The sequence below is a fragment of the Zingiber officinale genome, chromosome 7B, assembly GCF_018446385.1.
Source record: "Zingiber officinale cultivar Zhangliang chromosome 7B, Zo_v1.1, whole genome shotgun sequence".
In the NCBI taxonomy this organism is placed as follows: Eukaryota; Viridiplantae; Streptophyta; class Magnoliopsida; order Zingiberales; family Zingiberaceae; genus Zingiber; species Zingiber officinale.
The window spans coordinates 48,980,581-49,007,742 of record NC_055999.1 but is presented as its reverse complement, the minus strand read 5'-3'; positions in this window follow the sequence as shown (position 1 = coordinate 49,007,742).

Below are 27,162 nucleotides of genomic sequence, written 5' to 3'. Positions count from 1 at the left end.
CTAGGACACAGTTTCCTTCTATAATCAACAACACACACTATAAGTGATATCATTTCCCAATTTATCGGGCTTATTGATTCATCGAACTAAATCTCACCCATTGATAAATTAAAGAAATAAATATCAAATATATGTGCTTGTTATTATATTAGGATTAAGAGCACACACTTCCATAATAACCGAGGTCTTTGTTCCTTTATAAAGTCAGTATAAAGAAACGACCTCAAATGGTCCTACTCAATACACTCTGAGTGTACTAGTGTAATTATATAGTCAAGATAAACTAATACTTAATTACACTATGACCTTCTAATGGTTTGTTCCTTTCCATTCTGGTCGTGAGCTACTGTTTATAATTTATAAGGTACTGATAACATCATCTTCTGTATGTGACACCACATACTATGTTATCTACAATATAAATTAAATGAACAACTACAAACAAATGTAGATAATTAGACCAAATGTGATTCTTTATTCATAATTAATGTTTACAAAGCTTAGGCTTTCAGTATACACTCCAACAATCTCCCACTTATACTAATGACTAAGCTGCCATATCTTTTACCATACATCTGATTCCCATTCCCTCCACATGCCGATCGAAAGCTTTTGCCGGAAGGGCCTTAGTGAAAGGATCTGCCAGGTTATCCGCTGATGCAATCTTGGTGATGACAACTTCTCCTCGCTTTACGATATCTCTTATCAGGTGGTACTTGCGCTCTATATGTTTACTTGCCTTATGGGCTCGTGGTTCCTTCGAGTTTGCAACTGCACCGCTGTTATCACAATAAATTGTGATGATTTTGGGCAAACCAGGAATCACATCTAAGTCCATTAGAAAGTTCCTGAGCCATACTGCTTCTTTAGCTGCCTCAGAGGCTGCTACATACTCAGCTTCCATGGTTGAGTCCGAAACGCATTTCTGCTTAACACTCCTCCATGAAATGGCTCCACCTCCTAAAGTAAACACATAGCCTGATGTAGACTTACTGTTATCCCTATCTGATTGGAAATCTGAATCCGTGTAACCCACAGGGAGCAGATCGTCTGCTTGGTAAACTAGCATATAATCTCTAGTCCTTCTGTGTACTTTAATATATGCTTTACCGCAGTCCAATGTCCTTGTCCAGGATTACTCCGATATCTACTGACCATGCCCATAGCAAAATAGATATTCGGTCTCGTACATAGCATTGCATACATTAGGCTTCCTACAAATGAAGCATAAGGAGCTGCTTTCATGTCCTCTATCTCTTTCGATGTCTTGGGAGACAGCTCTTTAGATAGAGCTACTCCATGTCTAAAAGGTAAGAAACCTTTCTTGGAGTCTTGCATGCTAAAACGAGCAAGGATTGTATCTATATATGAAGCTTGGGATAGACACAACATTCTTTTCTTGCGATCCCTTATAACTTTGATCCCAAGAATGTGTGCACATTCTCCTAAGTCCTTCATATCAAATTGTTTGGTCAACCATACCCTTACGTCTGATAATACCTTGACATTTTTGCCAATCAACAAAATTTCATCTACGTATAGTACAAGAAATACCACCACGTTTCCGTTACACTTCTTATACACACAAGCCTCATCCGGTCTTTGAATAGATCCATCTGACCGGACTACTTCATTAAACCGGATGTTCCAAGACCTTGAAGCTTGCTTCAATCCATAACTGGACCGATTGAGCTTGCATACTAGATGCTCTTTGCCTTTTCAATAAATCCTTCTAGTTGCTTCATATGGATGTTCTCTTCAAGACTTCCATTAAGGAAAGCTGTCTTGACATCCATTTGCCAAATCTCATAATCCATATGAGCAGAATGGATAAGAGTATCCGGATAGACTTAAGCATGGCTACCGGTGAAAAGGTTTCCTCATAATCGATTCCCTCTTTCTGAGTGTACCCTTTCGCAACAAGCCTAGCTTTGAAGGTTTCTACCTTCCCGTCCATCCCTCTTTTCCTTTTGTAGATCCACTTGCATCCAACGGCTTTTACACCATCGTGTGGTTCTACAAGCTCCTGACCTTATTAGAGTACATGGACTCTATTTTAAATTCATTGCTTTGCCAAGATGCTGCATCTATATCTTGGAGTGCTTCATCATATGACCGGGATCAAGTTCGTGTTTACCCGGATCAAGTCCAAGACTCTCCCAAAACATGAATCTTTCAGTCTGCCTCACAACCCTCCCACTACGACGAGGCCCTCCGTGGTTGTGTATCATGTGTGACACGTGTTGCGGTCTCTTGTGGTACTTCATCTTGTCCTGTTGGTACTCAAGTAGACATGTCCTCTCTAAGTTCTTCTAAAACGACTTTACTACTGGGCTTGTGATCCATTATATAGTCTTCTTCTAAAATCGGGCATTGGTGCTAACAATGACCTTCCGATCTTTAGGACTATAAAATAAACCACCTTTCGTTCCTTTGGGATATCCTACAAACACGCGAACTTCTGACGAGATTCTAACTTATTTCAGCACATGTGCTGGACTACCCCAAATCCGAATATGTCTTAGACTGGTTTTCGCTCATTCCACAATTCTATGGGAGTAGAAGAAACTGATTTAGAAGGTACTAAGTTCAGAACATATACTGCTGTTTCCAGAGCATATCCCCAAAACGAATTTGGTAATTCTGAATAACTCATCATCGATCTAACCATCTCCATAAGAGTCCTATTCCTTCGTTCTGCTACACCATTCTGTTGGGGTGTTCCAGGTGCAGACAATTGGGATTGAATCCCAGCCTCTGATAAGTAATTCCTAAACTCTCCTAAGAGGTATTCGCCACCACGATCAGATCGTAGTGTCTTGATACTTTTACCTAATCGTTTCTCCACATCAGCCTTGTATTCTTTGAACTTGTCAAAGCATTCGGACTTGCGGCGCATTAGGTAAATGTATCCATATCTTGAATAATCGTCTATGAAAGAGACAAAATATTCAAAACCTCCTCTTGCCTGGACAGACATAGGACCACACAAATCAGAGTGAACCAACTCTAACACTTCTTTGGCTCTATACCCCTTGGCCTTGAACGGCCTCTTGGTCATTTTACCTTCTAAGCAAGATTCACAAGTTGGAAAATTTTCCAACTCTAATGAACTTAAAAGTCCATCGGCTATAAGCCTCTGAATCCTACTTAAGTTAATATGACCAAGCCTTAGATGCCAAAGATATGCTTGGTTCATTTCTGAAGGTTCTTTTCTCTTATTAGAATTAGAAGATGAATTATAAATTTCCATGTTTTGCTTTGTGGAAGAATTTGGATTTAAAATATACAAATTGCCAACTAATGCACCAGAACAGATAATCACTTTATTTCTTTTAATAACTACATCGTTACTGAAAGAAACTGAATATCCATCTAAAAACAGTTTAGAAACTGAAATTAAATTCTTTCTAAAACTGGGTACATAAAGACAATTTCTTAAAACCAAATTTCTATTTCTACTAAAAGATAAGTAGACGCCTCCCACCGCAACAGCTGCCACCTTAGTAGCATTGCCCATGTAGACGGTAATCTCCCCTTCAGATAGTCGTCGGGTTTCCTGGAACCCCTGCAAGGAATTGCAGACATGATCATGGCTCCCGTATTACACACCAGTGCTGGTAGATAACACCGCTAAACATGTTTCAACAACTAGAGTATGAGATATACCTTTGTTTTGGTTCTTACGAGGACATCCGCCTTCCAATGTCCTGCCTGCTTGCAAATGAAGCACTTGCCCTTCGGCTTCTTAATCCCGTACTCTGAGATTTATTCACTTTCTTTGCTGAACCAGTTTGTTTCTTCTTCTTCTTACCTTTCGGTTTAGAAGTAGAACCATTTTCAAGATAGTGAATTTGAGCATTGTGACAAAATAACCCTTCTGGTTCTGTCAAGAGTTTCCCTAATGAATAAATCCTTTTATTCATATTATAGTTCAGTGAACCGCTCAAAACTTCTAGGTAGGGTTTGGAGGATCATATCGATCCGGGTTTCCCATCAATTTCTCCTTCAAGGATCCGTATTCGTTCAGATAAGCCATCATGTTTAGGATATGATCCTCACAGAGTACCCTCTTGCATGGTGGTCATTATCTTTCTCATAGCTTCTTGTCTAGAAGCCCTATCCCGATGACCAAAGAGTTCCTTGAGATTGTTCATAATATCATAAGTCGTTGGTAAATCTTTATGCCGATGTTGCAATACATTTGACATTGAAGCCAAATGTAACACCGCGCCATCTCATCCGCTTACCCATTTCCTATGATATTCAATCTCCTCTTGGGTAGATTCACCATTGGGTGCATCGTACAAATTTATAGCTTTCAGCAGAAGAACAATATCCGTGTTTCTTTTCCAATCTATGTAATTTGGTCCAAGAAGTCTATTTTGTTGAAGTATGATGGATGGGTTGAAAGTCATCCTAAGAATCACAAATAACTTTTGGTCGAACTCTAAATTTAGAATAATATTGATTCCTCAAACAATACTATTTTAAATTAACCAACACCTTAAAACACCGTGAATTTTGTATGCCACGTTAGTGTGGACGATACAAATTCAACATTTGTAAAGGAGGGTTTTAACCCATTAATTTTATTATCTTGTCAACCTAACTTTTGACAAATAAAATTAATAGTTGGTATTATTTGGTCACACAAATAATAGCGGTGACTCTTGGGGAGGATACTATTAGATGTGTCTAAGTGTACACCATTACTTGACACTAAGTCCATTAATAAGATTATGCCCCTTCCGTTGGGGAAGATCACACGCTCTTAATTAACTTCCTATAGTCATCCAAAAATGGAAGTCTGTTCTAGTGATCCGCAAACAAGCTCATCCGTTATGGAGGAAGGCACTCAGAGCCAACGCGCAAGCTTGTTTGCATCACTTACAAACCAGTAATGGAGACCATGGGATTTACTTAAAAATCCCTCTCCCACTTAGTTATTTATAAATGAGGAATTTTAACTATGCTAGCCTACTAAACTTGTAAACTAACATAACACAATATAAAAGCAATAAATAGAAAATCTAATTTTCAACTATTATGGCTTTTATCTTTAATTGTCCTCCGTGTGTTGTCATCCGAAGCTGCTGCCATATTTGGCCACCGCCACCGGGTCTAACTGTCGCATCCATCTTGCTCCGAGTTCCGCCTCTGGTCCTTAGAAGGTTCCACGCTTTGCAAGATTCGATCCGCGACATAAATAGAATTTTACATTTTGATCCTATATTCCATAAAAGGAATGTACATGTATTTAGATCAAAAATAAAATCCTAATAAAACTAAATACAGCTCCTGCTGTATTTTAATACAATCATGCACACACATATAAATTGCCCTTGACATGTCCAAGGGTCCAATCACACACATAATTAACTAAAAGCCATAATAGTTGGATCCTGCATCCATAGAGTTAGCATATCCTACAATTAACCTGCCTAAATTATGTATGACATGTGCATAATTAAACTAAATACCAAATACACAGAGGCAAAACCCTAGCTCTGATACCAATTGTTGGTTGCTACTCGGAAAGCCTATAGGTTCCACTGTACAAAAATTTTGTACAAAGATCTGAACCTTTTCCTAGCTACCATGTGTTCTTTTAAATTAAATTTTGGATCTCTGAACTTAACACGTTTGATCCAAAACTTAATCTATTTGTTCTTTTAGGTTTTGACTTGGATCTCCTGCGGAACTTAACACGTTCGACCCAAGTCTCCTTAAGTTATTAATTCCATTAAATATTAATTTCCATAAAAGGTTCCCAGTACTGATGTGGCGAGGCACATGGCCTTCTTGGATATGGGAGCAACCACCACCGACTAGACAAAACCTTTAATAGAAAGCTAATATTTAATTTCCTAAAATAACTTTAGGTTAACCAAAGAGAACAATCAAATCACAAGGAAAAGAAAGAAACAAAAGAACACAACTTCTAAAAAACATATTCGAAATACTAGAACGTAAGCCTCTTGTATTTGGTATTATTTCCATAAATAACTAGCATGATGCGGAAATAGAAATTACTAGTTATACCTTGTAGAAAAACCTCTTGATCTTCTACCGTATTCCTCTTCTAACCTCGGACGTTGTGTGGGCAACGATCTACCAAGATGAGAAACCACCAACCACCTTCTTCTCCTCCAAGCAAGGTTCGGCCACAAAGGAAGAACTTTACCAAAGAAGAAAATCAAAATACTAACCAAGCTCCAAGAGATGCTAGCTTTCTCTCCTTCTTCTTCTTCTTCTCCGAGTAGTATCCGGCCACCACAAGAACTCCAAGGGAGAGGGAGAGGTTCGGCCACCACAAGAGGAAGAGAAGGAGAGGGTAATGGCCGGCCACAACACCAAGGAAAAAAGGGAGAGAAAACAATAGAGGTTGTATCTCATGAAGGCACCCCTACCCCTTCTTTTATATTCCTTGGCCTAGGCAAATTAGGAAATTTATTTACAATAAAATTTCCTTAATTTTCTTGACATGATTTATTTGAGAAAAATAAAATAAAATTTCCCAAATAAACTCTAATGGCCGGCCACATCAAGAGGAAGCAAATTGGACAAGTTTCAATCAACAATTAAAACTTTCCTTATTTGTTTCCGGAAATTTTAAAAATAAAATTTCTCTTTAAAATCTCTTCATGGTTAATAAAAGGAAATATCTATAATTTTAATTTTATTAACATGTGAATAATTTTAAAGAGAAAATAAAACATCTCTCCAATCTACAAATAAGGAAAGAGATCTAATCTCTTTCTTTAATCTTTTGTAAATCTTTTACAAGAGAGATATTTTAATTTTAATTCTCTTTTAAATTAAATCTTCCACATAATAATAAACATTAAAATTAAATTTTCTTTTTAATTAATTATGGCCGGCCCTACTAGCTTGGGTTCAAGCTAGGGCCGGCCACCTTAAACCCAAGCTTAGGCCGGCCCTAGCTTGGTTCCCAAGCTAGCTTGGCCGGCCCCCTTTAGGTGGGTATAGAAGGTGGGTATATGTGGGTATAGTACTCTATAAATAAGAGGCTACGATAGGGACCGAGAGGAGGAATTGGTTTTGGTCTCCGATAAAATTAACATCCTGTTCGCCCCAACACACAACTTAATTTTATCAATGATAATTCATTCCACTAGAGAACTATCATTGAACTACCGCACCAATCCCAAATTACATTTTGGGCTCCTTCTTATTATGAGTGTGTTAGTCTCCGTGTTTAAGATATCGAATGTCCACTAATTAAGTGAGTTATGACAACTCATTTAATTAATGTCTAAGTCCAAGAGTAGTACCACTCAACCTTATCGTCATGTCGGACTATGTCCACCGCAGGGTTTAACATGACAATCCTTATGAGCTCCTCTTGGGGACATTATCAACCTAGTATCTCTAGGACACAGTTTCTTCTATAATCAACAACACACACTATAAGTGATATCATTTCCCAATTTATCGGGCTTATTGATTCATCGAACTAAATCTCACCCATTGATAAATTAAAGAAATAAATATCAAATATATGTGCTTGTTATTATATTAGGATTAAGAGCACACACTTCCATAATAACCGAGGTCTTTGTTCCTTTATAAAGTCAGTATAAAGAAACGACCTCAAATGGTCCTACTCAATACACTCTGAGTGTACTAGTGTAATTATATAGTCAAGATAAACTAATACTTAATTACACTACGACCTTCTAATGGTTTGTTCCTTTCCATTCTGGTCGTGAGCTACTGTTTATAATTTATAAGGTACTGATAACATCATCTTCTGTATGTGACACCACATACTATGTTATCTACAATATAAATTAAATGAACAACTACAAACAAATGTAGATAATTAGACCAAATGTGATTCTTTATTCATAATGAATGTTTACAAAGCTTAGGCTTTCAGTATACACTCCAACATAAACAAGGTATGGAAAACATTGTTGCTGATGCTTTGTCTCGAAGGTATACCTTGATCTCTACTTTAAACACTAAATTGTTAGGATTTGAATACATTAAAGATTTATATTCTAATGATTCTGACTTTGGAAATGTGTTTGAAGTTTGTGAACATACTGCATTTGGGAAGTTTTATAGACATGGGGGGGTTTCTTTTTAGAGTGAATAGGTTGTGTGTGCCTAATTGTTCATTAAGGGAATTATTAATCCAAGAATCTCATGGTGGGGGACTAATGGGACATTTTGGAGTTAAAAAAACTCTAGAAGTGTTGGTAGAGCATTTTTTTGGCCACAAATGAAACAGGATGTAGTTAAATTTTGTGAGAAGTGTATTACATGTAGGCAAGCAAAATCTAGATCTTTACCTCATGGACTGTATACACCTTTACCAATTCCTAGTGAACCTTGGGTTGATATTTCCATGGATTTTGTTTTAGGACTACCAAGGTCTAAACGAGGTATGGATTCTATTTTTGTGGTTGTGGACAGATTTTCTAAAATGGCTCATTTTATTCCTTGTAGGAAAACAGACGATGCTAACCATATTGCAGATCTATTTTTTAGGGAGATCGTGCGACTTCATGGAGTACCGAGGAGCATAGTTTTAGATCGTGATGCAAAGTTTCTAAGCTACTTTTGGAAGACATTGTGGGGAAAGTTAGGAACAAAGCTTTTGTTTTCCACAACTTGTAATCCACAAACAGATGGACAAACTGAGGTAGTAAATCGAACTTTATCTACTTTGTTGAGAGCTATCATTCAAAAGAATTTAAAAGGTTGGGAAGATTGTTTACCACATGTTGAATTTGCTTATAATAGATCTATGCATTCTACTACTAATTTTTCTCCTTTTGAAGTGGTATATGGGTTCAAACCTTTAATTCCTTTAGATTTATCGCCTTTGCCTATCTCTGAGCGTGCCAGTTTAGATGGTACCAGAAAAGCTGGGTTTGTGAGGCAACTGCATGAGAAAGTTCGATTGCAAATTGAAAAGAGGACTAAACAATATGCTGCGCAAGCCAACAAGGGATGAAAGAAAGTGATCTTTGAACCCGGAGATTGGGTTTGGGTTCATATGAGGAAGGAAAGATTTCCAGCTAAACGTCGTACTAAGTTGCATCCACGAGGAGATGGTCCATTTCAAGTCATTGCTCGAATCAATGATAATGCATACAAGCTTGACTTACCAGGTGAGTATAATGTGAGTGCTACATTTAATGTTTCTGATCTTTCTCCTTTTGATGTAGGTGATCAAGATTCGAGGACGAATCCTTTTGAGGAGAGGGGGAATGATGGAATAAATGAAAGAGAACAAGTTGCGCAACAAGCTAGTGATATGGGTCATGCTCAATCCACTCCAGATATTAATGATGATCCATTATGCATCAATGGAGGACCAATTACAAGGGATAGGGCTAAAAAGATGAAAGAAGCACTTAATGTGCTAATTGAAGATGTGAAGGCCAAAGCTACTATTGAAGAAGGTTTGACCAAGAGCAAGTCATCCGGCTTAGTCAACCTAATTCAAGCCTTAGATGAGCTAAATTAGTATTTAAGTCTCATATCTATGTAGTATGGATATGTTGGCTCAATTTGGACTCATTTTTTACCTTTATTTGGGTTGTAATAATGCCATATGCTTAAAATGGCTAAGTAGTCTATATGGGCCTTTACTAAATGGGCTTTCTTTTAGCCTTTTAGGGTTTTTTGGTCACCTTATAGCTATAAATAAAGGGGGTGACGGCCACACATGTATCTTTGATATTTTTCAATCTAAAACACGGTGAGGCTCTCGCTTGTTGGTTCTTCATTGAACTTGAACTTATCAAGGCATCTCCTTGTGGCGTTCGAAGACTTATCAACCTCAATCCAAATGTTGTGGCGTCTTCCATCTTCTATACCAAGGTTCGTGCTTTTCTAAGCATTGGGTCGAGGTTTCTTTTCATCCATCTTATCGACTTAGACCTTCCTTCTTTCTGTTTTCAATTCGTTGTGGGTTCTTGAGATATCTCTCTCGTTGGGTTCGCATCAGATCTCCAATAAATTCAAACATCGGTTCTGTCTCTGGCCGGAAGACCACTTTTCTTTTACAGCACTCAATCGAAGCACCGTACTTGCTCAGGAAATCCATGCCCAATATAATGTCATAATCCTGCTGTCAAGCACTATCAGATCACAATAGAGTTATCTGTCTGCGATTCTGATAGGAGTGGCTCACAACATATGGGTGGATGACATCACTTCTCCCGAGGGCAGGGTCGTTAAGAACTTGCAATCTAAGGCTTGTGGTGGCATGTCTATCTTCTTTGTGAAAGGCATGGAGACGAACGACTGTGTTGCCCTAGTATCAAATAATACAGTAGCATGCTGACTGAAAATAAATATCTAACCTATGACAACCGTAGAAGCATTCGCCATGTCTTTCTTGGTGAGTGAGAAAATCCTGGCATTTGTCGTAACTGGCAGGGCTTCCAATCTCCCTTGGTTTATCTGAGTACCTTCTATCGCAGCTTGCATCTGGTGTAGCTGTGAGGGAGCACCCCGGTTCTGAATATACTGCTAAAGAGGTGCCTGAACCTGGTTAGGGCAGTCTCTGGCTCTATGCCCTTCCAGACTGCAGTTGAAGCACTTATTTGTACCCTTACAACATACTCCTGGATGCTTCTTTCCACATGTGGTACACTGAGGGTACATGGGTTGTTTGTTCGCTGGACCACCCTTAGAGTTGTTCCATTGCTTTCTCTTACCATTGTGGTTTCCTTTACAGCTGGTTTTGGTACTTTGAGGTTTCTATCCTCCCGACTAGGCTTGACTCTTGCCTTCATTCAGCGCCTTCTGGTAGTGTTCGGTGATCAAGGCACTGCTGTACAACTCTTCTGTGGTCTGCGGTCTATTAACCCCGGTGACCACATTCAGAGCTATTTCGGGTCTGAGCATCTTCAGCATGAGTCTGACCCTTTCTCTTTCCGTACTGACAACTCCAGGCATAGACATGCTAGTCGGTTGAATCTTTTCACGACTTCATTAATTGATAGGTCACCTTGCCGGAACTCGGTGAACTCATCGTAGTGCTTGTTTGTCACACGTATATGGAAGAATTCTTTGAAAAATTCAGCTTCAAAATCTGTCCATCTCATTTGGTTCACTTGCCTCTTTGCTTTAATCCGGTCCCACCACATTCTGGCATCTCCCGAAAGGAAGAATGATGCACACTTGACCTTTTCATGTTTGGTCCAGTCAAGTAGCTCTACTATACTTTCTATAGTCTTGAACCAGGCTTGAGCGTCCCATGGTTCACAAGTACCAGAGAAATTTTCCGGCTTCAGCCTCTGCCACTGAATTAGATATGCCTCTTGTCGAACTACTAGGGTTGGGCCTATCGGTGGTACTGGTGCAGCTGTAGGTATGACTGGCATCGTATTCTGGTTCACTGGTGAGGTGGTAGGGTTCCCTTGCTGATTCATTAGAGCATTAATTACTTACTGTTGTTCTGTAACCTGACGTTGGAGTTCAGTAACTATATGCATCAGATCAGGTGGGGGTACTGTCTCATCGACTCGGTTATTGCGTCTCTTAGCCATGCTTATCTTCATATATGACAACAAAGCTAGCATAAGTTATCATCATTCCTAGCAAGGCTAGCATAAGATTTTTATCATTCCTACATACATTCATGCATACTTAGACTAAAAGCATTCCTTATCATACATAAAAGAAATAAAGTAGGCATAGAAGCTCTTACTTAGAGCGGCAGGATGGAGGCTTGATGTGTGTGTAGTGGAAAGGCAGACCTGCTCTGATACCAAACTGTCATGCCCGCCCTTGCTCTTGTTGGTTGCTACTCGGAAAACCTAGAGGTTCCACTGTACAAAAAATTTTGTACAAAGGTCTGAACCTTTTCCTAGCTATCATGTGTTCTTTTAAATTAAATTTTGGATCGCCTGCGGAACTTAACACGTTTAATCCAAAACTTAATTTATTTATTCTTTTAGGTTTTGACTTGGATCTCCTGCGGAACTTAACACGTTCGACCCAAATCACCTTAAGTTATTAATTCCATTAAATATTAATTTCCATAATTGGTTCCCAGTGTTAGTTAGAGCCCTAGAGCCAATCATTTGATGATTGTATGGACTCATGTATATCATATTCATGTATATATATTAAGGCATTTGGTGTTTGGTTATTATACTTAATTGTATTAGTGCCAAATAGACTAAGTATAATAGCGTCCTTGAGTAGAAGGTTCATACCTATATCAATCGATTAGTTGAATCGATAGTGAGATGATATAGGGAACACTACTCTAAATCATTCCTAGTCGAGTATTAGCATTCAGGGACAATGTTAATACAATAAGACTAGCATGTAGGTCAGCTCGATGACTTGATCTCACAAGTCATGGATATAGAGATATCAAGCTGACACATGGGTATGCATTAGAGAATGTATACTGAATGACCCGCCATGAGAAAGTATCATGGATCGTTATATGAGTGTCATATACTTTCTCATGTGGCTATTAGTATGACTATTAGTCCTTAGACCTGAAGTCACCATGGATCCCTACATAAGGAGTTATGTACTTTAGTTTTGTCAAACGTCACCCGTAACTGGGTGGACTATAAAGGCGATTACTGGGTATATAACGAATTATGTAGAGGATGTGAGTGATGTAGATGGGATCTATCCCTCCCATATGACGGGAGCGACATCGGTATTCTTGATAGAGTGAGACCACTAAGTGCATGGCCATGCCCAAATGAGTCAACATTAGATGTTGAGCTCATTTGATCGAGTGAGTCTACTTGGAGTTCAAGATTTAGATTGATTAGAGGATGACACGGTCTATGCCTCACATTGATCAATCTAGATGTCTAGGATAGAAGGACACTTGTCATTATTTTGTGAGTAGTCACAATTGGTAGTCACAAGGTGATGTCGGATCTCGACATTCTTGTAACTTGGGTAGTAATGATGTGTTGCTAGATACCGCTCATTACTTATGCTCCTAAATGGGTTTAGGGCATTGCCAACGTTACAAGAACCTATAGGGTCACACACTTAGGACAATTAGGTGGAGATTAGGTTCATATGATGAACCAAGAGGATTAGATTCATTTGATGAATCAAATTGGATTAAGAGTAATCCTAATTGGGCTAACTTGAGTTCGACTCAAGTTGATTCATGTGTTAAATGAGTCTAATTTAGATTATGACTCATTGAATCAATTTAATTTAATGAATTAGATTCATTATATTAAGTTGGCTCGAATCAAATGGTTGGATTAGATCCACCATGGTAGAGATTGAGTCAAGTTTGACTTGACATGAGAAGAAAGACCAAAGGTCAATTTTGACTTGACCTTTTGCCACCTCATTGGTGAGTTGGCATTAGGTGGACCAATAATGATGTTCCACATCATCATGGGTGCCACCTCATGGAAGTGACAAAGCCACTCTCTTAATGGTTTCATATTAATTGCAATTAATGCAATTAATGTGATTTTATGGTTTCATATTAATTGCAATTAATGCAATTAATGTGAAATTTGAAATGTGGCCGGCCACTTGGTTTTGGGTGAAGAAATTCATTTTTCATTCACTAGTGTGCATCTTCCTCCTTCTCCCTCTCCCTCTCCCTCTCCTCCCTTGGTCGAACCACATAGGTTCTAGCACACCTTGGTTTTGGTCATCTCCATCTAGTGTGTCCGTGTGGATACTTCTAGAGGACCGGCGCTTGACGGTCTTGAGATCCGGCATCATTTGGACGAGCGGGAACGCGAAGGGCATCTCATCAAAGGTATAAATGGTTTATCCTTATGTAGATCTACTGTAGATTAAAGTTTTCAAACTCGTACTCATATTTTCGTTCGGTTTTACCTTGCACGAGATCCGTGGCTTGGGCGATTCGGGGTTTCCGCGACGCGAAAAGCGGTTTTTGCGGCCCGTGCAAGGCTTGTACGAGTTTGTTTTTATTTTTATGAAAAATAAAACCTTCTGTGATTTTCTGTAAAAATTAGTTTTTTATGATTTTATGGGTAATTTTTCCGTAGAAGCGAAGCACAAGTGTCTCGGCACTTGTAGGCTTCGGCTACCGGAAAGATCTTTCAAAACCGGCTTCGTTTTGCCCCAAATCCTTTTGGGACAGCGAGCTTGGGTGCCATTAGATCGCAAAGGAGCAACTCACGATGGTTAGATCGTGGGTAGGGGTACTGCCCCTAACCCCGCAAGGGGATTTGCTCCGCGATCGCACCCGAAATCGCTAAAAACGAACCCGCCGGGAAGATTTTTCCGAAACGGCAATGTCTCGACCCAAATCGTTTTGGGACAGCGGGTTTAGGCGCTGTTGGATCGCAAAGGAACCCTCGCGATGGTTAGATCGCGGGTAGGGGCGATGCCCCTGGGCCCCGCAAGGGGATCCGTTCCGCGATTGCGCCCGAAACCGCTAAACGGGACCGCCGGGAAATTTTATTCGTAAAATTGTAAAAATTAATTTTAAAATTATAGAAAATTATGAAAAATATATAATTTTGAATTATATATTAATTTGTGATAGTCATGGCCCAAAGCCCAATTTGATTGGATAATGTGTTGTAATTCATAATACGGCCTGCGTGCCGTTTTGTGATGTGTGTGCTTGTAATTTTATTTTATTTTCGCGACCTGCGAGTCGTGCCTCTCTCTTATATTCTGGTTGTAAATTAGATTTAGACTCGAATGTAACTCGAGTTTCAAATTGTAATGTACAAATTGGAGCGGTGGAGGGTCCACACGAGACGGAGTTCCGAGGCGGGCACGAGCAACACAAGGTGGTCAAAGGGAGGAGCTTGGAGAAGCTGTTGACCCTAGGTTGACCATTCAATCTTCTCATTGGCTTGAGAAGATCGTAGTAGGGCCATGACTAAATCACAAATAGATTAATTAATTAATTATTATGTATTTGATGCATGTTTAATAGTTAATTAATTAATTAGTGCCTTAACGATTAGATTAGATCTAAGTCGTGCACATGATGCACCCTTGCGATTAGATTAGATCTAAGTCGTGCACAAGATGCATCCTTCTCGATTAGATTAGATCTAGATCGAACCAACTCTAAATGCCTAACCGTGCCGTGATACCTATCACTACCTCGATCACATGTATTGTTGAATCTGCCAAAGCAGAGCAATACATATTATCTTGGTAGGGTACGGAGGGATAATCTTGGTCCCGCCTATCAACGCATGGGTGAATACAAACTCAATTAGATTGAGTATTCATAGTTACTCGGTTGGATCGAGTCAACTATAGGCATTCTTCCAATAGTTGGAAAGATAGGTCAATATCACATCTATATTAACTCTCGGGCGTATTAGCCAAAGCTAACTCGAGTTTTAATATAAATGCGGATATTGATTCTATAAACAAGAGTTGCATAGAGATGTAATTGGTAATCGTTACCTACCGATCATACTAAGCCTTGGGCGTATTAGCCAAAGCTAACTCAAGGGTTAGTATGATGTGGATCTTGTCCCACAAGAATTATAGAATTCAGTGGGAGCATCGTTTAATTAAAGGCCTAATTAAATGATTTTTAAAGAATATGATATTTATTTCTGCAAATTTTCTGTTGTAGATAACAATGACGTCAAATACGAACATTTTCTCTCTACGATCTGTCCTTAAGAAGGACAAGCTCAATGGAGCAAATTTCCTGGACTGGTACAGGAATCTGAGAATAGTTCTCACCCAAGAACGTAAACTGTACATTCCGGGGCGAGAGTCTGGGACCGAGATGCTTACAAGAAGCATCAAGATGACGCATTAGATGTGTCTTGTCTTATGCTCGCAACCATGAACTTTGAGCTTCAGAAGCAACATGAGTTTATGAGCGCTTACGATATGGTTGAACATCTTTGTCACCTATATCAAGGACAAGCAAGGCACTGGAAGAGGAACTCCAAAGAATACCTGGAAGATCTTAAGAAGAAGAGAAATAAGATTTCTACTTCAGGTATACATGTTATAGAAGTCAACCTCTCTATTTCTTCATCGTGGGTATTAGATACCGGATGTGCTTCGCACATTTGTACTAATGTACAAGCGCTGAGGAATAGCAGAGCATTGACGAAGGGTGAGATAGACCTACGAGTAGGCAATGGAGCACGAGTTGCTGCTATTGCTGTAGGAACTTATCATCTATCTCTGCCCTCTGGGCTAGTACTAGAATTAGACGATTGTTGTTATGTGCCTGCCTTGACAAAGAACATAATATCAGTTTCTTGTTTGGACAAGAGAGGATACTCGTTTATAATAAAGAACAAATGTTGTTCCGTCTTTTTAAACGATATGTTCTATTGTAGTGCACCTCTGATAAACGGACTCTACATTCTAGACCTAGAGAGCCCTGTCTATAACATAAATACCAAGAGGATCAAGTCGAATGACTTGAACCAAACTTACCTCTGGCACTGTCGCTTAGGTCATATAAACTTATCCCAGCTCCATAAGAATGGTTTGCTGGACTCATTTGATTTTGAATCATATGAGATATGCGAGTCATGCCTACGAGGCAAGATGACCAAGACCCCCTTTAGTGGGCATAGCGAGAGAGCAACTGATTTGTTAGGACTCATACATAGTGATGTATGTGGCCCTTTCAATGTCGCTGCTTGAAGCGGTTATATATACTTCATCACATTTACTGATGACTTCAGTAGATACGGTTATGTGTACTTGATGACACATAAGTCTGAATCCTTTGAAAAGTTCAAAGAATTCAAGAATGAAGTACAGAACCAGCTTGGCAAGAGTATTAAGGTACTTCGATCAGATCGAGGTGGTGAATACTTAAGCCATGAGTTTCGTGACTACTTAGCTGAGTGTGGGATTTTATCTCAACTCACTCCTCCTGGAACACCACAGTGGAATGGTGTATCCGAAAGGAGGAATCGTACCTTATTAGATATGGTACGATCTATGATGAGTCACACAGATCTTCCGACATATCTATGGGGATATGCTCTAGACACGTCAGCTTTCATACTCAACCGAGTTCCATCAAAGGCCGTGATAAAGACACCATATAGGATATGGACTGGGAGAGATGCCCAGGTGTCTTTCATGAGGATTTGGGGTTGTGAGGCTTACGTTCGACGTCAAGTCTCAGACAAGTTAGGACCCAAATCCGACAAGTGCTATTTCATCGGATATCCCAAGGAAACTAAGGGATATTACTTCTACATTCCCAGTCAGCACAAGGTAGTTGTGGCAAAGACTGGGGTCTTTCTAGAAAGACTAGTGGGAGCGCGTTCGATCTTGAAGAAGTTCAAGATGCGAACAATAGCACTGATGCCTCGATGGAAATTGAACTGGAACCACAAAGTGTTGTGGATGATGTTGTTCCACAAGGAGTTGAGGAACAACAACCAGTTCAAGTAGACATACCTCTTCGCAGGTCTGATAGGATACGTCGTCAGCCTGAGAGATACTCATTTCTCTTGTCTGACCATGATGACGTTATGCTCATAGAGGATGAGCCTACCACCTATCAAGAAGCTGTGATGAGACCAGATTCTGAGAAATGGCTAAAAGCCATGAGATCCGAGATAGAATCCATGTACACCAACCAAGTATGGACTTTGGTTGATCCACCTGAAGGGGTAAAACCCATTGGGTGCAAGTGGGTCTTTAAGAGAAAGACTGACATGGATGGACTTATCTATAAGGGTCGCTTGGTAGCTAAAGGTTTCAAGCAGATTCATGGTATTGACTATGATGAAACCTTTTCTCCAGTAGCGATGTTTAAGTCCATTCGGATCATGCTTGCTATTGCAGCCTACCATGACTATGAGATATGGCAGATGGATGTCAAAACCGCGTTTCTGAATGGAAACCTACTCGAGGATGTGTACATGACACAACCTGAGGGTTTTGTAGATCCACAGCATACTAGCAGAGTATGCAAGCTGCATAGGTCCATTTATGGACTAAAGCAAGCTTCTCGGAGCTGGAATCTTCGATTCGATGATGCAATCAAACAGTTTGGTTTCATCAAGAACGAAGATGAGCCTTGTGTCTACAAGAAGGTTGTAGGGGATATAGTTGTCTTCCTCATATTGTATGTGGATGACATACTACTCATTGGGAAGGACATCCCTATGCTTCAATCTGTCAAGACCTGGCTAGGGAGTTGCTTCTCAATGAAGGACTTAGGTGAGGCATCCCGCATTCTAGGGATACAGATCTATAGAGATAGATCTAAGAGATTGCTTGGCCTAAGTCAGAGTACATACATTGACAAGGTACTCCTTCGGTTTACCATGCAGAACTCCAAGAAGGGATTTCTGCCGATGTCACATGGCGTGAGTCTTTCGAAGACTCAAGGTCCCTCTTCTAGAGAGGAGAGAGACCGCATGGATCAGATCCCTTATGCCTCAGCCATAGGATCGATCATGTACGCCATGCTATGTACTCGACCTGATGTCTCGTATGCTTTGAGCATGACGAGCAGATACCAGTCAGATCCAGGTGAAAGTCACTGGATAGTGGTCAAGAATATTCTTAAGTACTTAAGAAGGACTAAAGAATATTTCTTGATATATGGAGGCAATGATGAGCTAACTGTAAAGGGTTACAGTGATGCTAGCTTTCAGACCGACCAGGATGACTATAGATCGCAGTCGGGGTTCGTATTTTGCATTAATGGTGGCGCTGTCAGCTGGAAGAGTTCGAAGCAGGATACAGTAGCTGATTCTACAATAGAAGTTGAGTACATTGCTGCATCAGAGGCAGCAAAGGATCCGCAAGTTCATCACCGAACTTGGGGTGGTTCCTAGCATCGCTGACCCAGTTGAGCTCTATTGTGACAACAATGGAGCTATAGCACAGGCGAAGGAACCTCGCTCACACCAGCGGACCAAGCACATACTACGGCGCTTCCATCTCATTCGAGAGATTATCGATAGAGGAGATGTGAAGATTTGCAGAGTACCGACAGAGGCTAACATCGCAGATCCCTTGACCAAGGCTTTGGCACAGAGGAAGCATGATGGTCACACTAGGTCTTTAGGCCTTAGAGCCTATACTGATTGGCACTAGTGCTAGTGGGAGATTGTTAGTTAGAGCCCTAGAGCCAATCATTTGATGATTGTATGGACTCATGTATATCATATTCATGTATATATATTAAGGCATTTGGTGTTTGGTTATTATACTTAATTGTATTAGTGCCAAATAGACTAAGTATAATAGCGTCCTTGAGTAGAAGGTTCATACCTATATCAATCGATTAGTTGAATCGATAGTGAGATGATATAGGGAACACTACTCTAAATCATTCCTAGTCGAGTATTAGCATTCAGGGACAATGTTAATACAATAAGACTAGCATGTAGGTCAGCTCGATGACTTGATCTCACAAGTCATGGATATAGAGATATCAAGCTGACACATGGGTATGCATTAGAGAATGTATACTGAATGACCCGCCATGAGAAAGTATCATGGATCGTTATATGAGTGTCATATACTTTCTCATGTGGCTATTAGTATGACTATTAGTCCTTAGACCTGAAGTCACCATGGATCCCTACATAAGGAGTTATGTACTTTAGTTTCGTCAAACGTCACCCGTAACTGGGTGGACTATAAAGGCGATTATTGGGTATATAACGAATTATGTAGAGGGATGTGAGTGATGTAGATGGGATCTATCCCTCCCATATGACGGGAGCGACATCGGTATTCTTGATAGAGTGAGACCACTAAGTGCATGGTCATGCCCAAATGAGTCAACATTAGATGTTGAGCTCATTTGATCGAGTGAGTCTACTTGGAGTTCAAGATTTAGATTGATTAGAGGATGACACGGTCTATGCCTCACATTGATCAATCTAGATGTCTAGGATAGAAGGACACTTGTCATTATTTTGTGTGTAGTCACAATTGGTAGTCACAAGGTGATGTCGGATCTCGACATTCTTGTAACTTGGGTAGTAATGATGTGTTGCTAGATACCGCTCATTACTTATGCTCCTAAATGGGTTTAGGGCATTGCCAACGTTACAAGAACCTATAGGGTCACACACTTAGGACAATTAGGTGGAGATTAGGTTCATATGATGAACCAAGAGGATTAGATTCATTTGATGAATCAAATTGGATTAAGAGTAATCCTAATTGGGCTAACTTGAGTTCGACTCAAGTTGATTCATGTGTTAAATGAGTCTAATTTAGATTATGACTCATTGAATCAATTTAATTTAATGAATTAGATTCATTATATTAAGTTGGCTCGAATCAAATGGTTGGATTAGATCCACCATGGTAGAGATTGAGTCAAGTTTGACTTGACATGAGAAGAAAGACCAAAGGTCAATTTTGACTTGACCTTTTGCCACCTCATTGGTGAGTTGGCATTAGGTGGACCAATAATGATGTTCCACATCATCATGGGTGCCACCTCATGGAAGTGACAAAGCCACTCTCTTAATGGTTTCATATTAATTGCAATTAATGCAATTAATGTGATTTTATGGTTTCATATTAATTGCAATTAATGCAATTAATGTGAAATTTGAAAGTGGTCGGCCACTTGTTTTGGGTGAAGAAATTCATTTTCATTCACTAGTGTGCATCTTCCTCCTTCTTCCTCTCAAGCTCTACCTCTCCTCCTCCCTTGGTCGAACCAAATAGGTGTTAGCACACCTTGGTTTTGGTCATCTCCATCTAGTGTGTCCGTGTGGATACTTCTAGAGGACCGGCGCTTGACGGTCTTGAGATCCGGCATCATTTGGACGAGCGGGAACGCGAAGGGCATCGCATCAAAGGTATAAATGGTTTATCCTTATGTAGATCTACTGTAGATTAAAGTTTTCAAACTCGTACTCGTATTTTCGTTCGGTTTTACCTTGCACGAGATCCGTGGCTTGGGCGATTCGGGGTTTCCGCGACGCGAAAAGCGGTTTTCGCGGCTCGAAAAACCCAACACCCAGTACTGACGTGGCGAGGCACATGGCCTTCTTGGATATGGGAGCAACCACCACCGACTAGACAAAACCTTTTATGGAAAGCTAATATTTAATTTCCTAAAATAACTTTAGGTTAACCGAAAAGAACAATCAAATCACAAGGAAAAAATAAAACAAAAGAACACATCATCGAAAAACATATTCGAAATACTAGAATTGTAAGCCTCTTGTATTTGGTATTATTTCCATAAATAACTAGCATGATGCGGAAAGGAAAAATTACTAGTTATACCTTCTAGAAAGACCTCTTGATCTTCTACCGTATTCCTCTTCTAACCTCGGACGTTGTGTGGGCAACGATCTTCCGAGATGAGAAACCACCAAGCACCTTCTTCTCCTTTCTTCAAATTTCGGCCAAGCACAAAGCTTCAAAAAGATGAAGATCTTTTCCACCAACCAAGCTCCAAGGGATGTAAGCTTTCTCTCCTTCTTCCTCAAGCTAGATCCGGCCACCAATTAAAACTCCATGAGCATGAAGAGGTTCGGCCACAAAGAGAAGAAGAAGAGAAGAAGGAAGGGCCGGCCACACCACCAAGGAAAAGAGGGAGAAAAATAGAATAGAGTCGTTCCTATTGAATCCTCCTCTACCCCCTCTTTTATAATCCTTGGTCTTGGCAAATAAGGAAAATTTAATAAAAACTTCCTTAATTCTTTTGCCATTGAAAAAGAAAATTTATTTAATTAAAAACACTTTTTCCTTTTCAATATGTAATGGCCGGCCACCACATAAATTCTCCAAGCAAATAAAATTTTAATCACAAATTAAAACTTCCTTATTTGCTTCCGGAAATTTATAAAAATTTCTCAATAATTTTTATCCCTTCATGATTGGTTTATAAAAAGGAAATTTAATAAATTAAAATCTTTCTTTTAAACATGTGGATAAAAAGAAAGTTATCTCTAAAAATTAAAATATTTTTTAATCTACAAATAATGAAAGATATCAAATCTTTTCTTAATCTTTTGTAGAAACTTATAAAAGAGAATATTTAATTTTAAACTATCTTTTAAATCATGAACATGGTTAAAAAGGAAAGTTTTCTTAAAATTTAAAATCCTCCTTTAATCAACAAATAAGGAAAGATTTCAAATTTTAAACTCTCTTTTAAACATGTAGATGATTTACAAATAAGGAAAGTTTTTACCAAAAAATTAAAACCATCCTTTTAAACTACAAATAAGGAAAGAGATTAATCTCTTCTCTTAATCTTTTGTAGAAAGTTATAAAAGGAAATTTTTAATTTTTAAACTCTCTTTTAAAATCATGATATCCACCTAAGAAATAATTTTATTAAAAATCCATTTTAATATTCTAGTGGCCGACCACCTAAGCTTGGGACCCATGCTTTGGCCGGCCACCTACATGGCTCATCCACTTGGTCTTGGCCGGCCCTAGCTTGGGTTCCAAGCTAGCTTGGCCGGCCCCATTGGATGGGTAAGAAGGTGGGTATGCGGTGGGTATAAATCTCTATATACTAGAGGCTAAGATAGGGACCGAGAGGAGGAATTAGTTTTGGTCTCCCGATGAAATTAAGCATCCCGTGTTCGCCCCGAACACACAACTTAATTTCATCAATAATAATTCATTCCACTAAAGAACTATTATTGAACTACCGCACAAATCCCAAATTACATTTTGGGCTCCTTCTTATTATGAGTGTGTTAGTCTCCCTGTATTTAAGATAACAAATGTCCACTAATTAAGTAAGTTACTGACAACTCACTTAAGTAATATCTAGCTCCAAGAGTAATACCACTCAACTTCATCGTCATGTCGGACTAAGTCCACCTGCAGGGTTTAACATGACAATCCTTATGAGCTTCTCTTGGGGACATTCTCAACATAGATCACTAGGACACAGTTTCCTTCTATAATCAACAACACACACTATAAGTGATATCATTTCCCAACTTATCGGGCTTATTGATTTATCGAACTAAATCTCACCCATTGATAAATTAAAGAAATAAATATCAAATATATGTGCTTGTTATTATATTAGGATTAAGAGCACACACTTCCATAATAACTGAGGTCTTTGTTCCTTCATAAAATCAGTATAAAAGGAACGACCTCAAATGGTCCTACTCAATACACTCTAAGTGTACTAGTGTAATTATATAGTTAAGATAAACTAATACCTAATTACACTACGACCTTCCAATGGTTTGTTCCTTTCCATCTTGGTCGTGAGCTACTGTTTATAATTTATAAGGTACTGATAACATGATCTTCTGTGTGTGACACCACACACCATGTTATCTATAATATAAATTAATTGAACAACTACATTTATCATAAATGTAGACATTTGACCAATGTGATTCTTATTTCTAGATAAATGTTTTATACCAAAAGCTAGGCTTTTAGTATACATCCTAACAGCTCTTGCCCGCCCGCCCTTCCTCTTGCCTTGGTATAGCAAGGGCAGCGCTACGCGAACATACATACATGCATATGAAATCATTGCAACGGAAGAAAATTTTTTTTTGTAGAAGGAACCCACATAAAACCCATTCTAATCATGCAAAAACTACATAAAATTACTAGAGACTTTATGGGTGTTACAATCCCCCATACCTTATAAAAAGTTCGTCCTCAAAGTTAGAATAGCTCTGGGTATCTTTGTTTCATATCGTGACACATAATTTCCCTTCCTAGGGTTGGGACAATGCCGATAGCGAGATTAAGGTGGCACGGGACTTCCTACTGAGTGCATCGGCCACTTTGTTCGTTTTTCCCGGATGGTAAAAGATCTCGCAGTCATAGTCCTTGATAAACTCGAGCCATCTGCGTTGTCTCATGTTTAGGTCTTTCTATGTGAAAAAGTATTTCAGACTCTGGTGATCTGTATAAATCTTACACTGAGCTCCATATAGATAATGCCTCCATATTTTGAGAGCAAAGACCACGGCTGCTAGCTCTAGATCGTGGGTGGTGTAATTTCTTTCATGTTCCTTGAGTTGCCTAGAGGCTCTGAGTACAGCTCTGAGTCCTAACTTGGATGCGTCGCTGTACATATCGAAACTTTTGTTACTTTCCAGAAGAGTGAGGATTGGAGCACTAGTCAGTCTCCTTTTCAATTCTGTGAAACTCTTCTCGCAGTCGTATGCCCATTCGTACTTCTTGTTCTTCCTAATGAGAGCTGTCATAGGGGCTGCAATTCTAGAGAAATCCTCTACGAACTTCCTGTAATAGCCACAAGGAAAATAAAATTATAAGAACATAGGCTTAGTAAGATCCTTTCCTGCTCACAAAAGTCATAAATCATGAATTAAACATGGAGTAGTGATATATTCATTTACCAACATGTAGATTTAACATTTCATGCTAGCATAAGGTAGTGTCATACTCATTTAGGCAAATCATAAACATAGCTTAAGAGAGCATAAGCATAAAGTAGTAGCATGTTCTTCTAGGTATCATAGACATATCTCAAGAGAGCATCTTCCTAAAGCATAATAATCACATAACATGAATTCACATATATATGCAAGATGTTCTTTTGAAAACATATATTATATAAATACTTAAACATAAATCTCAACATGAGGGCCCGGCATTGTACCACATACATTAATTACGCGCATCCTAAATAAATCCAAGGTAGCTAATCTTGAACCTACTAGGAACTAGGCCCGTGCTTCGACCTAGGGGCAACTTAGGAGCCCATCCCATGGACCATTCTTAGGGTCCGGTACAAGCCATACAAAAGTAAAATAGCATATCATGTTTCTTGTCATATCATGAAGAGTGCTCTTAATCCCAACTTATAGGGAAGCATCTCTTAGGTCTTATGTTACTTGTCATATCATGAAGAGTGCTCTAAATCCCAACTTATAGGGAAGCAACTCTTAGGCATTTCCTCATACATAAACCTTGCATAAGCATAACATGGTAACATAAAGTCCACATATCACATAGCATATCATGAAGAGTCATTATCACGCATAATTGTGGTTTTGATCTTTCTACAAACCCTAACTCCATGTCTTGGGTGAAACCTATAAGCATGATTCTAGGGTTCTTATAAGAAACTTTAAGCATGAAACTTTAAATTAATATCACATGATACATGGCATAACAAGTGAGACTCTTAGCAAGCATATATGAGTTTCCAACCCTAATTCCAAGTCTTGGCCGAAACCTATAGAGCATTAATCTAGGTTTTCTTTTAATAAACTTCAAGCATGAACTTTAAACTAATATCACATGATACATAGCATAACATAGAAGAAAACATAAGCAAGTCTAGTTGGGGTTCAACTTCCCTAAGCCTTTTCATTTTCTTCTTAGCTGAAACTTACAAGGCATGTTCCTAGATTTTTAAGCAACATAAATCATGAATAACATCTTAATAACATCACATAACTTATTAGGTATCATGAGAGAAAGCATAAACAAATCCAATTGGAGCTTAAACTTTCCTAGGCCCTTTTATTTCTTCTTGGCCGAAACTTCTAGGGCATGATCCTAGGTTTTTAAGCAACATAAATCATGAATAGCATCTTAATAACATCACATAACTTATTAGGCATCATGAGAGAAAGCATAAGTAAATCTAATTGGAGTTTAAACTTTCCTAGGCCCTTTTATTTCTTCTTGGCCGAAACTTCAAGGCATGAATTCTAGGTTTTTAAGCAACATAAATCATGAATAACATCTTAATAACATCACCTAACGTATTAGGCATCATGAGAGAAAACATAAGCAAATCTAAATGGAGTTTAAATTTTCCTAGGCCCTTTTATTTTTTTCTTGGCCGAAACTTCAAGGCATGAATTCTAGGTTTTTAAGCAACATAAATCATGAATAACATCTTAATAACATCACATAACTTATTAGCTATCATGGGAGAAAACATAAGCAAATCTAATTGGAGTTTAAACTTCCCTAATCCCTTTTATTTCTTCTTGGCCGAAACTTCTAGGCATGATTCTAGGTTCTTAAGCAACATCAAACATGGAAAACACTCGTAAACTACTTGTACTGTACGTGAGGGAGATACTTACATCCTCTTGCTTGGTTTGCCAAGAAAATACCCTTGGTGGAGAAGAAGAAGAAGACCCTTTTCGCTTCTAGAACTCCCTTTTCCTTATTTTTTCTTGTAATAAGAAGTATGTTTCAAGGACTTCTCTTTGTTAAGTTTTCCTAGGAAGAAAACCCTTAGCTTGAATTCGGCAATGGAAGAGAGGAAGCTTGGAGTTTCGGTGGAGGAAGAAGAAGAAGAAGAAAGGAGAAAACCAAATTCCCTTGCCCTCTTCTTCCTTCTTATTCTACATGAAAAGGAAGAAGAAAGAATGAACTTTTCTTTCCCTTACCTTTTATTTCTATTTATTTCTAAAAAGGAAGAAAGTAAAATGAATTTTTCCTTCTATGTAACAACCCACCCTTCTTACTACTACTCGCTAAGGGCGACCGTTACCTAACTACAACTCTATTTACTAGTGTCACTGACGCTATTATTAGCAATACTTAGATTTATCACGGTTCAGAGGAATTCCTACCGAAAAATTTCGGCAGAATCTCCCCTGTACCGGTGACCAAATCCATAGTACATAAGATATATACGCAGCCACAGGCGGCTGGAACTCATTTTTCACAACCACGCAGTTATAAAAACAACAGTAAAGACAACCAACTATATCACTCCACAAATAATTAAAGTGACTAAATGCATATGCGGAAATAAACTCAACTACAATCTCACAAACTTCATAATAGGGTTAAAGAAAAGAACTAAAGCATAAACTCTAATCAAATAGGTCCTGCAGGTTTGATAACACTCTCTGGATCTCTCCATAGTCGCAGTCATCACACACCTTCATCACCACCACCATCCTGTCGTCTCCCTTCATATCTTAGCTTTTCCTTTATCTGCAGTAGGAGGAAAGGAAAAAAATCTATAAGCGAAAACGCTTAGTAAGTACTAATCTATCTCACAAAAACTCGAAGTGCATAAAAGCAATGCAATAATACTGAAACTGAAATGCTAAAGCAAAGATGCATGTACTCATGGTATACAGAAATAAAACTGAATACTAAACATGCTCACTAACTGACAGGAAAGTAATGAAACAACTACTGTAAGCTTAGAATTAAAGAACTAAACTTTTATTGATTCTAAGCATAAACTTGTTTCATGTTCTTATATCTTTACACCAGAAATTAATCTTTTAATTTCTC